General features: G+C 35.9%; 1 pseudogene across 1 annotated transcript; it reads left to right on the forward strand.

Moving 5' to 3' along the window:
- Positions 1–11,318: 11,318 nt before the first annotated feature.
- Positions 11,319–12,672, forward strand: LOC147476125 (electron transfer flavoprotein subunit alpha, mitochondrial-like; annotated as a pseudogene). Its single transcript, XR_015209748.1, has 5 exons — positions 11,319–11,505; positions 11,579–11,792; positions 11,987–12,154; positions 12,374–12,439; positions 12,652–12,672. The product of XR_015209748.1 is annotated as an electron transfer flavoprotein subunit alpha, mitochondrial-like (transcript).
- The last annotated feature ends 977 nt before the right edge of the window (positions 12,673–13,649 follow it).

Below are 13,649 nucleotides of genomic sequence, written 5' to 3' on the forward strand. Positions count from 1 at the left end.
TACCATATCTTGCATTTTTTTTCGAAGTTAATATGTGTCTCTTTGATTCTTTGTTATGTTTTCTTTGGGTAAATTGGTGATGATGATTGACGGGGTGCATATTAAAAATGTAGTACTAGGGACACAGAGAAAATTGTTTCTTCGTGCATAACTTCGAAACTGCCTATGTGATTTTATTTTTTTTATCATGTGGATTTTGATTCAATTTTTCTTTTATACTTAGTGTAAGCATCGGTTAGGCTGCGAGGCTTGTCGCATCTGTTGGAGCTTGTGTGGAAGTGAGTGTGTCGGATGAGTAGCTAGCAATCTTTGCTTTCCAAGCTTTGAAGCCTTAGTCGCATTGCAAGCTATATTCTCGCATTTTTCGAAGGTAACTACTAACCGAACTAATAATTGAAACCGAATATTTTAAATTATGAGGCTTATTATTTTAATTCGACCAATGGACTTCACTCACTCTCAGATATTTATCTCTTTATTGCGTTTATGAATTCTTTAGCATGCGTTTTAAAATGTAATGGCTTGTGTTTCACGCGTAGGATTTAAAATGTACATATATTTAGCTAAGATTGATCTATACTTAGGTGTCGGCAAGTAGTTGGCTTCTCTTTAAGGAGAAGTTAAGTAGCAAAAGCCGAGCTCGAGATATTATAAATACTTATCTATTTTACTACCTCTGCCAGTGTAGAATGTTAGACCCAAATGCACATATGACAGCATTAGGCTCTGATTCTACCTAAATTGATGTTAGCAATGCCATATAACTAGACCCAAAAGCCGATTGTGTTATCCCAGGGCATTGTGGTGTTTTTTTTACTGTTTGCCCTTCCTTCAAACTTACTGAATGTATGTTATCAAGGTGGTTTTTTTAGGTGGTTTCCCCTATGCTTGACGAGGGACAAAGTCAAGTTCATTTTGTTGTAGAGAGAGTCCAGTTATTTTGTTGTAATACTTGATATACATAAATGACGGTTCATACAGAAACGGTCTTGTATATATATACATTTTCATTGTCATGTAAAAGTTAGGTTATATGTACATATGGTTGTTGGAAGGATGTCATTATTGATTTCCAAGTTATGACAGGTTTAAGTATACGAAACGTTGACCAAACAAAGGAAACTCTGCCCAAAATTCGATAGAATTTGGATAGCGTAACGCCTCATTCTATTTCTTCATATATACTTGGAGTTATCATAGCAAGCTTATAAGTATATTAGTTTTACGACTGGGATGATCTTCCTTTTCTAGTGTTTTTATTTGTACATTGTTTCTTTAAATATGGTTTACTAATACTTGTTTTATTTTTCTTTGTAGCGATGGGTCCTCGATCAAAGAATGTGAAGAATGTAGCGAAAACTACATTCAAGGGTGTGAAGAAATTGTTTGGTGGCGGTTCCTCTAGTGGTGACGCAGTTAGAAGAAAGAGACAGAGCAGAGGGCTTAACATCATTAGCGCGTAGAAGGGACTATTTGGAAAAAGAGGTTCCTGAGGTTGATTCATCGAGTGAAGATAGTGTAGATAGTGATAACAATGTAGGTTTAGATATAAATATGGACAAAGGGAAGAGTATAGTGGAAGGGGAGAGTGAGGAGAGTGAGGAGGATGAGCAGGATGATGATGTGGAAGAATATGTGGTAGAAGACGTACCACCAGTGGAAGAAGCACCTTCGATATTGGATTTCGTAAGAAAATCCAATGATGATTTGGAGTTTCAAAGAGGTGTGTATGGGGGTGGCCCGTATGAGTCAGAGTTGTTGTATGACTATGCGGAGCATGTCACTTGCGATGTTTAGGAGAGAAGGGTAATATTTTGTTTTTCTTGGGTACTTTGATTTTCTTTTACAAAATCTTTTGTTTCTGCTCATATATATCTAATGCATGCTCGGTTGTTTAAGGAGGATCGCGGAGCGTTGAAGTATGTTTCACACTTAGCGAAGTTATCCCAATGGGATTTGCAAGAATGAATGTGAAAGGTCTCCCAGATTTGCCCAACAGTTGAGAAGGACTAGGTTGTTTGATCTCGTGGAAGGTTATCACGAGCATATGGATCCACCATTGATCTCTGCGTTTGTGGAGAGATGACATCCGGAGACCAACACCTTCCATATGCCAGTTGGGGAGATGACTGTGACTTTGGACGATATTGTCCAAATCTGTAGAGTCACAGTTAGAGGAAGAGCAGTAAAAGGGGATAGTGAGCTGAACTTAAACGAATCGATAAATCTCCTACATATTGCTCTGGGGCTCCCTATTGATTTGATTAGGGCGGAGATAGAATCTAGCAGATTCACTTCAAAAGTAAGGCTAGAATTCATCCGGAAGCATTTTGCAAACAAGGTTCATGATAGCCCCATATGTGACGCTGCTGGGAAGGTGGTGGAGAAGGCCTCGAGTTTACAGGAAGTCCAATGGGTTGTCAGAGCTTTTATCCTGTTTTTCTTTGGATGTGCTATTTTTACTGACAAGTCTGGGACTGGAGTGCCTATATGTTATTTGAGGTCGTTGTTGAAATTCAGTGAGATAGAAAAGTATGCATGGGGTGCAGCAATTTTGGCGTTTTTGTATAGAGGTCTTGGGGTTGCCACCTGTGCGAAGGTGAAAGGAGTTATAGGCTATATGACTCTTCTACAGGTAAAACTTGAGTATTTTAGAGTTTATTTTTTTTAATGTTAATTTTATTACTCTATCAATATGTTAACTATTTGTGTATATCTAGGCGTGAATCTATGAGTATTTTTCGGTACTCAAAGCAGTCCCAAACTTCGACTATAGCTCGTCTCAGCCGCGTGCTCATAGACACACAATAGTCGCTCCACACTATTATGATACAACGCATGCATTACAGTATTATCGAGCGATAATTAATGATTTGAATTATTTCAATGTAAGTATTTAAGTTTGTTTATATATTTTTTTTAGTAATTGATCATTGGAGTTGTTAATGACACATTTGATTTTGTTTCAGGTTGATTGACATCCCTACAAAAATGTCAGAGATACAAACCCGATCGATGACATTACATTTTTTGAGGGATTGCTATGTTTTTTCAATATTGTCGAGCTTTACGCTGTCGTATGGGTGCTGCGTCAATTGGGTCACATGCAGCATGTACCTGTAGATCCTCCAATACCAAATTGGAGAACAAGAATTGTAGTAGGATGCAGGTATGAGGTGAACTGGACCAATATTAGGCCACTTTACTGGGAGTCATGACAGAATCACGTGATCCAACCCTGCAATCGAGGACCTATCTCGTCTTATCCATGGGAGTGTCATCAAAACTACATTACTTGGTATGCAAGGAATTCTCATGTAGTTTTGGTGAACCCTGAGCGTCTTCCTATTCATCCCTCACTGGAGACACTACCTAACTGTTCACCGATTGTAAGTATTGTGATTTTTAATTGAGTTTCTATAACTGTGATTTTTTGCATTCGATTGGTAACTTATCTTGATTTTCCTTTTTTTGACAGAACAACGTCATCGATGAAACCAGACGTTTGCTAGAGAGAGGTATGCAATTGGCTAGGAATAATATGCCAGAGGAAGCAAGGTCCTCCTTCGAACGGGCGTACAACTTGACTAGGTGCAAGTACATTGGTGGGCGTTATAGTTCATGATTTGTTTCAATTTAGGGTTTGTAACTTTGTAATTTGTTTGATGGATGGATTATTTGAAATTTTGTTAACTTTGTTTCAGTTTTAGTTTGATGGATGTAATTTGTTTCAGTTTAGGGTTTGTAACTTTGTTAACTTCGAATGGATGGATTATTTGATTTGGAACGAATGGATGAATATGATGTTTGAATGGATGTTTGATGTTTGAATGGATGAATAATGATTAAGTGGAATTTGATGAATATGAAAGTGTTGTAAAAATGAAATGAACTTTCAAAATTTTTTTGTCCAAATGACCTAGCCGCATCGTTTGGTATAAAGGCCAAACGACCTCATCAGATCGTTTGCCCTTTATACCAAACGACTTCGGCAGATCGTTTGCCTTTAAGCCCAAACGACCCAGCCACATCGTTTGGTATAAAGGCCAAACGACTTGACCATGTCGTTTCGGTCATTATTGACAACATACGAACATTATTTCAAATCACTCGATTGCCGTCCAAATAAACTAGTCGATCACTCGATTGCCATCCGAATCAACTTAGTCGATCTCTCGATTTCCAAATCACTCGATTGCCGTCCGAATCAACTTAGTCGATCGCTCGATTTCCAAATCACTCGATTGTCGTCCAAATCAACTTAGTCGATCACTCGATTTCCAAATCAAATTAAATAAAAGCCCTAACATTATTTCCAAATAACATAAAAATAAAATCAAATTACACTTGTTCCAAATTACATCAAAATATCAAATTACATCAAAATATCACTTAGTCGATCGCTCGATTTCCAAATCACTCGATTTCCGTCCGAATCAACTTAGTCAATCACTCGATTTCCAAATCAAATCAAATAAAAGCCCTAACATTATTTCTAAATAACATAAAAATAAAATCAAATTACACTTGTTCCAAATTACATCAAAATATCATATCGACAACATACAAACAACTTAGTCGATAACATATACTGTTGGGTCTTCAACGATCTCGTTTTCCCATATTAAATTGGGAATGTTCAATGCCATAAATTGTAATTGCCTTGTTGTCAAGGCCAAATTCCAACTTTCAGCAATATCATATCGAGCTCTAAGCCATTGGCGCATTACTGGAGGAACCGGACAATCTTCAACAAGTTCAACATTGACAAAATGATTTCCACCAACATGTGCGCTACCCAACACTTGGGTCACTCTTTCAGGATTTGATTGGGTTCTCAACGGCATGATAAGGAAGTGATAAAACATAAAATTGATAGTTTACTTACGAAATGAACGATAAAACTCAAAACGTAAGTAAACTAAAACTATCTTATGTGCCTATATTTTATCAAAGATTCTACTCTCAATCCTATGAGATATAGTGGAGTAGATGATTCGTTCCACTCCTAGTCCTTCCATCTTTGTGTTCTCTCACATTATAAGTAATTTACTCTAAGTCTAATGAGAGATTTACGAAAAGGCAACTTAACTACGATGCAACTACCCACAAGATGCAACTAGTCGACTATTAGAACAACTATGGGAATGCTATGTCGATTCTATGATAAGGAGTTAGAGGGGGGTTGATTCCACTTTAACTCGACTTAATCCTACTAACGATGAATCGTCGTAATCTGAATTGAACTGCTTCGCAGAACAATCTAGTTACTCATAATCCCTAATTACACATGGCATTTCTACCAATTCATAACTAGCATGTGAACGATTACACACATTCTCATGGTGAACTAATCATTTCTAGAGTGGAAAGGAAATTACGACGACTCTACGATAATCAGAATCAAGCTTTCATCAAGACTTCTCAACCCCCTCTAATGGGGGTTTAGCCGAGAATCATCACGCTATCATTCCCAAAGGAATTCAAACAAGACATGATATAAAGATTGAAACTTTGCTTGTTTAAACTTAATTCAAAACTACTAATGCAATAATTGAATTAAACTAATAATGACAATTAATTGAATCTACGAATTGAAACTAAACAATTAATGGAAATGAAACTAACTTATGGAGAACACTATTTTATTAATCTAATGAATAATAAAACAATGATTCAAATACTAAATTAATAATCTAACTAATCTAAGTCTAGCTATCTACGTAATAAGGGAAATTAGATCTACACAATTGTAAATGACAAGAATCCAAATTGACAAACTAGCTATTTTATTAATCAAACTAATTAAGAATAATGATTCTAAGAGTTTAATCTAAAAGCAAGAATTGAATTTAAACTAAACTTAATTTTATTACATGAAAACTAGATCTATAATTATCTATAGTTTTAGGTCTAACTAGCTACCATTAATAAAGAGTTAAGCTTTGGTTTTTATACTTTCAGATCCAAAAATCGTGCATGGGCTTGGAGTCATGTTTTGGGCCTGATTAAACCCAATTCTTTCAGTCCAAAAAGGCCTCTTCAGCTGCAGTTGGCTTCAACGGACTTTTCATCCACTTCTGCTCCTCTGATTGGATCAAGGCTTAGACTATTGCAAAGCTCTTTCCGAGCCGGTCGTTTTGACATAAGGTAGGCCCCATTCCAAGGTCTGAGTCCAAAGATCACGGCCGGAAGTTCTGGCGACTTTTGTCTTTTTTACGCCCGCTCGACTTTTCAGCTTTTGGCCGGGCTTTAGAAAGGCTTTGTCTTCTTGAATCTTGGCCTTTAATTACGGAACTCCTTAGTAACCGACCTTTGCTCCTTTATCTAGCTAAAGTGGCACATTTCTGCACATAATGGACTTTGAAGTCCGAATGCATAAAACACGTGTCGTGTTAACTCTTAATTATTACTCACATAATTGGTCTAAAAGTATGGTATTCAGGGTTAAAACTACAGTTTTTGGGCTCTTATCAAACCACCCCAAACAGCATTTTGCTTGTCCTCAAGCAAAGATGAGAAATTAGAATAAGTGACCAAAATGGAGTTTATCTACTCGTTTATTTGAGTCACGATTGCATTGACCATATCTTGACAAGGCGCTTAAACCACTAGGAATTCCCTAGTGGATGAGTTATAGCCTCGTGAGAGTTTTCCGATGAAGGTACTCACAAACTTCATCTATACTACAACAACTAAGAAATAAAACTATTGTTTCCTTTATTCATGCTCTAAATTAACTATACCTCTCACTAGCAATGCATATAGAGTAATCAAGTCGAAACCTAAGCTAATATATCCATAATAATCAATCATCTACAATAAACATATATACAATGAGTAATACTATGAAATGCCTAGCGTGTTAGTTTATGAAACTTCGAATAAGCGTCCTTAAAGTGGTTCTCACAATAATAGTCAAGATACAACACTTTGATTTTTCCACTCAAGTTTCACTTACTCCGATTAATGCGGTGGGCACACTTTATCTTACAATCTCAATGACAACAAGGAAGCTGGAGTCGATCAAACACATCCGCCACTTACTATCACACTAACCTATTCCTAATTGAGCTAGAGGTCTTTATTAGGTGTTGCGGGGATTAGGAGATGGTTTAAGAAGGAAGGAAATGGATATTCAAAAAGGACAAGTTTGAGATAATAGAGTCTTCATACTATGTAACTTAGAGAAAACCTTGTTATTTACTTTTGCTTCTATACTTTGTTTCCATCCTTAGCCATATTTTTTTTTCTTTGGCTTTTGACTCCTTTTATTCTATTTTTTTGGAGTTTTTATTTTATTTCTATTTTTATTTTTCTTTTCTTTGGATGGAAATTTCTTTTCTTTATTTTCTGAAGCAATTAACTAACTTTTGTTTACACAGGTTTTTCTCTTCTTCTTTATTCCTCATTCTATTCTCAGACTTGTCTAAATTGGGTAGGTTGATTTTTTTTTATTTTTTTATTTTTTTTTATTTTTTTTTATTTTGTTTTGTTTTGTAACAGGGTAAATGATTTGTGGTTTATGGAAGGCTAAAGAAAGGCTCAGAGGGGTGACTAGCGGAAAATAATTCATAGGTTTGAATTTTTGGCTATATCGATCCAAAGAGGGCCTAAATTCTCGCTTAGGATATGGTTTAGTGATCAAGCAAGTGGACGTGTGATATCTCTATCCGGATTTAACTTCTCCCTTGTGTCATTTCTCAAATGTTTAAAGCTCATATAAGGCTTTTTAGCTATATTCTCACAGGATTTGTAGAATAAGTACTCTAGCCTAGATTTGAAAACTTCATCGCTAACAATCATCGATACTCATGTAATATATTTATAGATAGATGCAAAGATTATTACCTACATATTAACCTAAGTTTCTAAAAATTATTCTAATGCAAAATCTACGTGAGACTTCTAGATTATTAAGAGCATAGAGAAGGAAAACAATACCAATATTCCTAAGTGTATAGCATGAACTTATTTATTTATATTTTTGAAATTTTGAAATTTTGACTAGAAAACAATTGCATATTATACATATTTATATCCTAACAGATGTCTTAATTACACGTGTTTCTATGCCCCCCCCCCCCAAACAAGAAGCATGCTTTGTCCTCAAAATATTTTAAATAAAGAGGGTAGGAAAAATACCATTGAAACGCGTGAAATTCAGGAACATCTGCAAAACAAAGTTAGAACGTACTAATATAGGAAATAAAAACTAACGCAACTCTATACGAGTTCTACCCATTATGGGGTTAACAAGAATGAATTTGCTTGGGACATAAGCAGACACTAACTAGAATTAAAACTTACCTTATCTCCCGCTTTACTCATCATCTTCCTCATCCTCTTCTTCTATAAAGAAGTGAGGTTCCTTCGAGTCCTGCCATGCCATGATAATTTGCCAAGCTTCCCGCCATTTATCATCTATTATTGCTAACCTATTAAGAGCCACTTGGTCTGACGGGGTGTAGGGTGCAACCTGATGAGGTTGTATCCTCCACCCTTACCAAGTCATTACACGGAAAGATCGAATAATACTATTGGTGGGTCGCATGCGATTAATGGGCCGTAATCCAATCCGTGAAACGTGTACAAAAAATAGAAAGAAACATAGCATAATCACGGAAATTAGAACAGGCATAAGAAGGTACTTATGCCTCATGCTATGGGATCGAGCTAAACTAGACATCAAGGTTCGGGAAGGTCATGACACATACGTCCGTGGCTAAAGCAAGGAAGACGCCGCAAGTGGCATCATTCACGTAAGAAAAAAATGCCATTCCCCTAAAATGTTTAGCATGATCCAAAACATAACAGTTCCTATGTTCATGGACAGGCTACCAAAGGCGACGTTATATTCCCCTTGGTCCTCGATATGGAAAATGCCTGCCCCATAGGACTCATGCAAAAACTCATAAGTGTAGACATACATATTATCTATCCAATAACACCATGGGTCTTGTATTTCAGCGAGCATAGCAAGTCCAAGAACAAATGCTAGCAAGAACCTGGTAATTTCCATTGGTTCACTATCAATGTTGATGGAGAACACTTGTTCTCCATCTGGTCTCTCAAAGAAAATGCAGTTATTATAAAAATAAGATGCTAGTGTTGGAGAATAAAGTGCATCAGATCTTACCATAAAAGCGGTTCCGACCGTATGTGATCGCCTTGAAAACCAAGCACCATAAGTAGTGCTTTGGAACAAATCTTTGAAAGACTGTTCGAAATCAATGTAGGAGATGTCATCTAAAAATTATGCTCTGGAATAGCTGCGAATGATCCAGGAACAACCCGCAGAAAACTGGAATTTTTCTGGTCCACGAAAGTCGTAGCGCTTGAAAAGCGCTCTGAAGATTTTGGAATTCCAAGAGTTTGAGAGCGAAGTCGCTCACCTTGAAGCGCCGATCGCTCTGTACAAAATTCGACAAAATTGTAGAGCGAGTGCGCTTATAGCTCGAGGTTTGAAGAGCGAAAAATGAGGCGAAACGTGGGAAACATGGGATTGAAAGGTGAGTGATGGAAGTTAGGTCACTACTAAAAAAAAGGGTTTTTATCTCGGTTCTAAAATTAGCCTTATCTCAGTTCAAGTGGTAAGCGAGATAATTTGTCCTATAAACGAGATAATATGTCCCATAACTTAGTTACTAGTTCTGAGTATAAATCTGTTATCTCATATCATACTTAACCGAGATAATACATATAGATTTTACAACTGGTGGTGTGAACTAATATAATAAGAAATTTCATTTATCTCGTATTATTGAACTGGTATAATAAGAAATTTAATTTATCTCACACTCAACTGATATAATTGATATTATACCAAATATCTCGGTACTCAACTGATATAATTCCTATTATACCAAATATCTCGGAATAGATATGCAAACAAAACAGAAATCGCAGAAAAAGAGGGGACCACGATTAAACAAGGAAGTCATGGCTTTCTCCAGTACTCTCTCATGAATAACACGAACTCACGATGGGCAACCGCCTACTCCCAACTATCTCATCCTCTCCACACTCTCTTCATCTCCTCTCCATTGATCTCCACATGGCACCAACTTCAAACAATTTCCACTACCCATTTCAACTCCACGGTTGTTCAACACCTCCTTTGGTTTTCAGGTGCGAAAATTTAATTTTTACTTTGGCTTGTATTTGATTTTCAGATTATTAAGTGTGGTGAATATATGTGTCGAATTACCATTGGTTTTCCTCAATTTGGGGTGGCAATGGTTTTTACATAATAGGTAAAAAGAAAACCATTGGATTTTTAGAAATAAAACCTTTCACCTTTCTGATGCAATATATATGTTTGTTGAAATGCTTCGCAGAATTCCTATTTGGTAAAATAAAAGTTTTCATCAACAAATTTCAAAAAATTTAGTTGAATTTAATTGTAAATTGAATGTCTCGAATCAAGATTGAATGAAGTGTTGTTTTTTTTTTGTTGAAATGAAATTTCAATATTATACTTTCATTCTTATAGTTCATTCGCCCAGACAATTCTATTCAGATGTTTCCTTCTTTTGAGTGCAATTTCAAACATAGGTTTGCAGTAGTTTTTGTACTTAGGTGTGTGCACACTTACGTGATTTGATGTGTCATGCAGTTTGCTTGATCCTGCCGAGTTTGTCTACCCAACCGGTTTTAGGCCGAAATATATCCACCCGACACCTCGTGTTTGTTTGTTTGTCTCGTGCATTTTGTTTCATGTGAGCTATGATCCCTTTGATTTACACCATCGGTGTACAAAATACAAGCTAGAGGATGTAGGGTAATTGGTTATATAGCACGGGTGAGATTGCAGTAAATGTTAAGTGCTACTTACAACTTTGGGTATGTTGGATTCAAATGCTAATAAGTTTGTGTAGGGTGTGTGACGGGGTTCTTAACTTAATTGATTCACCTTTGGGTATGTTGTCCGCTTTCAGTTGTATACACATTTGTTAATGTTTCGGAGGACAAATAGTCTCACGTCATGTGCATAATGGACTAGCATGGATTATTGCTAAGCATAATGAACTGGTGGCTTGGAGTCCAACAGAAAGGTGAAACCCATACTAATGTTGTATATGAGTACCTGCTATACCTTGGCGACAAATATTACAATTGGCAACAAACTTCTTTTCTAGGATTCTTGGACCATGTATTTTTGGAGCAAGTGCTTTCCATATCCTTGGCGCGCTTCCTAGATTCAGGATTCTTTGACCAAGTATATCTTTTGAATTATTTTTGATAGCTTTATATACATGGTCTGAAATTTAGTTAGGTTTGAATCTACTCAGTCTTCAAATATTTGACTGAACCAAATTGTCGCTTCGGAAGCTGGTCGAGGCTACTCTAGTGGACACGTGAAACAATCATCATATAACGCAATCATAGCTGCAAGGTCTATTAGTGAACAGAATTCAATTTCTTTATTATTAGCTGGGTCAGGTCTGTCCCTTCACAAAGCAGCTTCACACGCTGCTGCCTCATTCCATCCTTCCATATCTCAGATACGTAACATTCTTTTATTATTATTATTGAATGTAATGTTTAATTCTCTAATATTATTTATTTGATTATTAGGTACTTGTGGCTTATACGGATAAACTGTCACATCCACTTGCATAACCATGGGCAGAACTAGTCCATTTGGTTCAGAAAAAAGGTGGCTACTCACATATAATTGCTCCATCGAATTCATTTGGAAAAAATGTATTGCCGCGAGTAGCTGCTCTTTTAGATGTTTCATCTATAATGGATGTAACTAATATTTCTGGGTCTCAAGTATATGTCAGGTAAGCTCAGGTTTCTTCCTTGAGATGGAATACATATTAGTCTTTGATGTTGTTATACATGTTATAAGAAGAATTATTTAAAATGGATGTAGGCGACACAGTTTAGATTATATCCAAACATAGCAAATGTGTCACTTATATATCCTTATGTGTATGCCATTTAATAATTGGGTGTAACTTCTTCTTCATTGTAGGCCAATTTATGCAGGGAATGCTCTTTGCAATCGCTCGATATAATTGGTGTTGATCCTTGTATGTCTTTGACCATTAGGTCCACCTCATTCCCTGCTCCTCATATTTCATCCGATTCAAAATGGGATGCACCTCTGCTTTAGCGAGTTGATATCTCAACCTATAGTGAGGTCCGTTTGTCTTACTATTTAATAAGTGTACAACATTTTGTGGATGCAAGACTAATTGTTTTAACTTGATTACACCTTTATGCTATTTATTATGTTTGTTGAGTATACGGTTTGTTGAGTTTCCATCGCTTCAAACCAGTTTTGATTTTTTCCATTTGACAATTAAAATCTTTCAAACATATCTTCTTCTTTACATTTGTCTTCTAACAATGTGCAAACACCCTTGGAAAATCCAAATATTTAAAGCATACATCTCAAGATCACGGAATCATGATTTGGGCAAAGGTAAGGGTAGTAGTTACAAGCGCCGGGTCGAGCTTTGAAAAGTCCCGAGAACTTCGATTCGGAGAAGCTTGGTCGAAAAGCTTGGTGCGCAGGTATTTGCTAAATAAATCTTTTAACATGCATGTTCCTCGATGCTCTTTTTATGTTTATTTTACTTTTCATTTTTTTCTTGTTTTTTTAAAGTAAAAGTCTTTATATGTATCTAATCAAAGGCTAATTACATCAACCACTAATAACTAGTGAGAAGCTACTTTTAAGACCAAAACCCGCTTACACCCCCAAAAGCTAATATTTGCCTCTTTTTACGGTTTGTCGCATACAATTCAAGAGGGTCACCCATATTTCCGGATATTTCAAAGTTTAGGGCTGTGAGATTCTCGCTTGAAAACCTTGCATGACTATGTGGATCATTAAACGTATTCTGACCTCTATTGTTGTTTTGTTTAGTTGGAGCCACTTTCGGCTCATTGTTGATACCTCTATTGCCAAAAAGTAAGTACTTGTTATACTTTTTTGTAAGTTGTTAAAGAGTGAGCGAAATAAAATTTATTTTGGTATTTGGATTACTGAAATATGTTAATTGTCAAACTAATCATTTAATATTTTCATCTTGGCTTGGTAGGTTCCATGCGTGTCAATTTCAAAGAGAAGATTTTGGAACTTCTATTAGCTTTCTTAGGGAAATATGTAAATAATTTTTTACTTAGCTACTTTATGACTTGATATAACAATTAGTTATGTTCGTGTTCGATATTGTACATTCAATTCTTATCTTAATAAAATCAGTTTCTTTAAAGAAATTTATTTATGTTGGTTTGTTTATGTTGATTGGTGTTGATGTTTATGAATACGAAGGGGAATGTGGTTGTTTGGGAGAGTGGTTTGTATTTGCAGGTTGTTATAATTTGTGAACAATACTAGCACAATTAGGAAAAAAAAATGACAAACTATGTCGACTAAATAAAGAGGTGAGATAAAAGGGAATTTATCATGATTGTTTCTTTTTATATTATCTCGGTTTCAATAAAAAAATGATCTAAGTTTTCTTCTATACTAATTGGTTTCAGTCACAATTCATCTCGGTTTTCTTCTATATAATCTCGATTCCATTAAGAAAACTGAGATAATAGATTTAGATAAGATGTCAGACTTCTGAGATAATTTAGTAGCTTATTATCTCGATTTTATAGAACTCTATTATCTCAGTGGA

The sequence above is a fragment of the Coptis chinensis genome, chromosome 9 (genome assembly GCF_015680905.1).
Source record: "Coptis chinensis isolate HL-2020 chromosome 9, ASM1568090v1, whole genome shotgun sequence".
NCBI classification, from domain to species: domain Eukaryota; kingdom Viridiplantae; phylum Streptophyta; class Magnoliopsida; order Ranunculales; family Ranunculaceae; genus Coptis; species Coptis chinensis.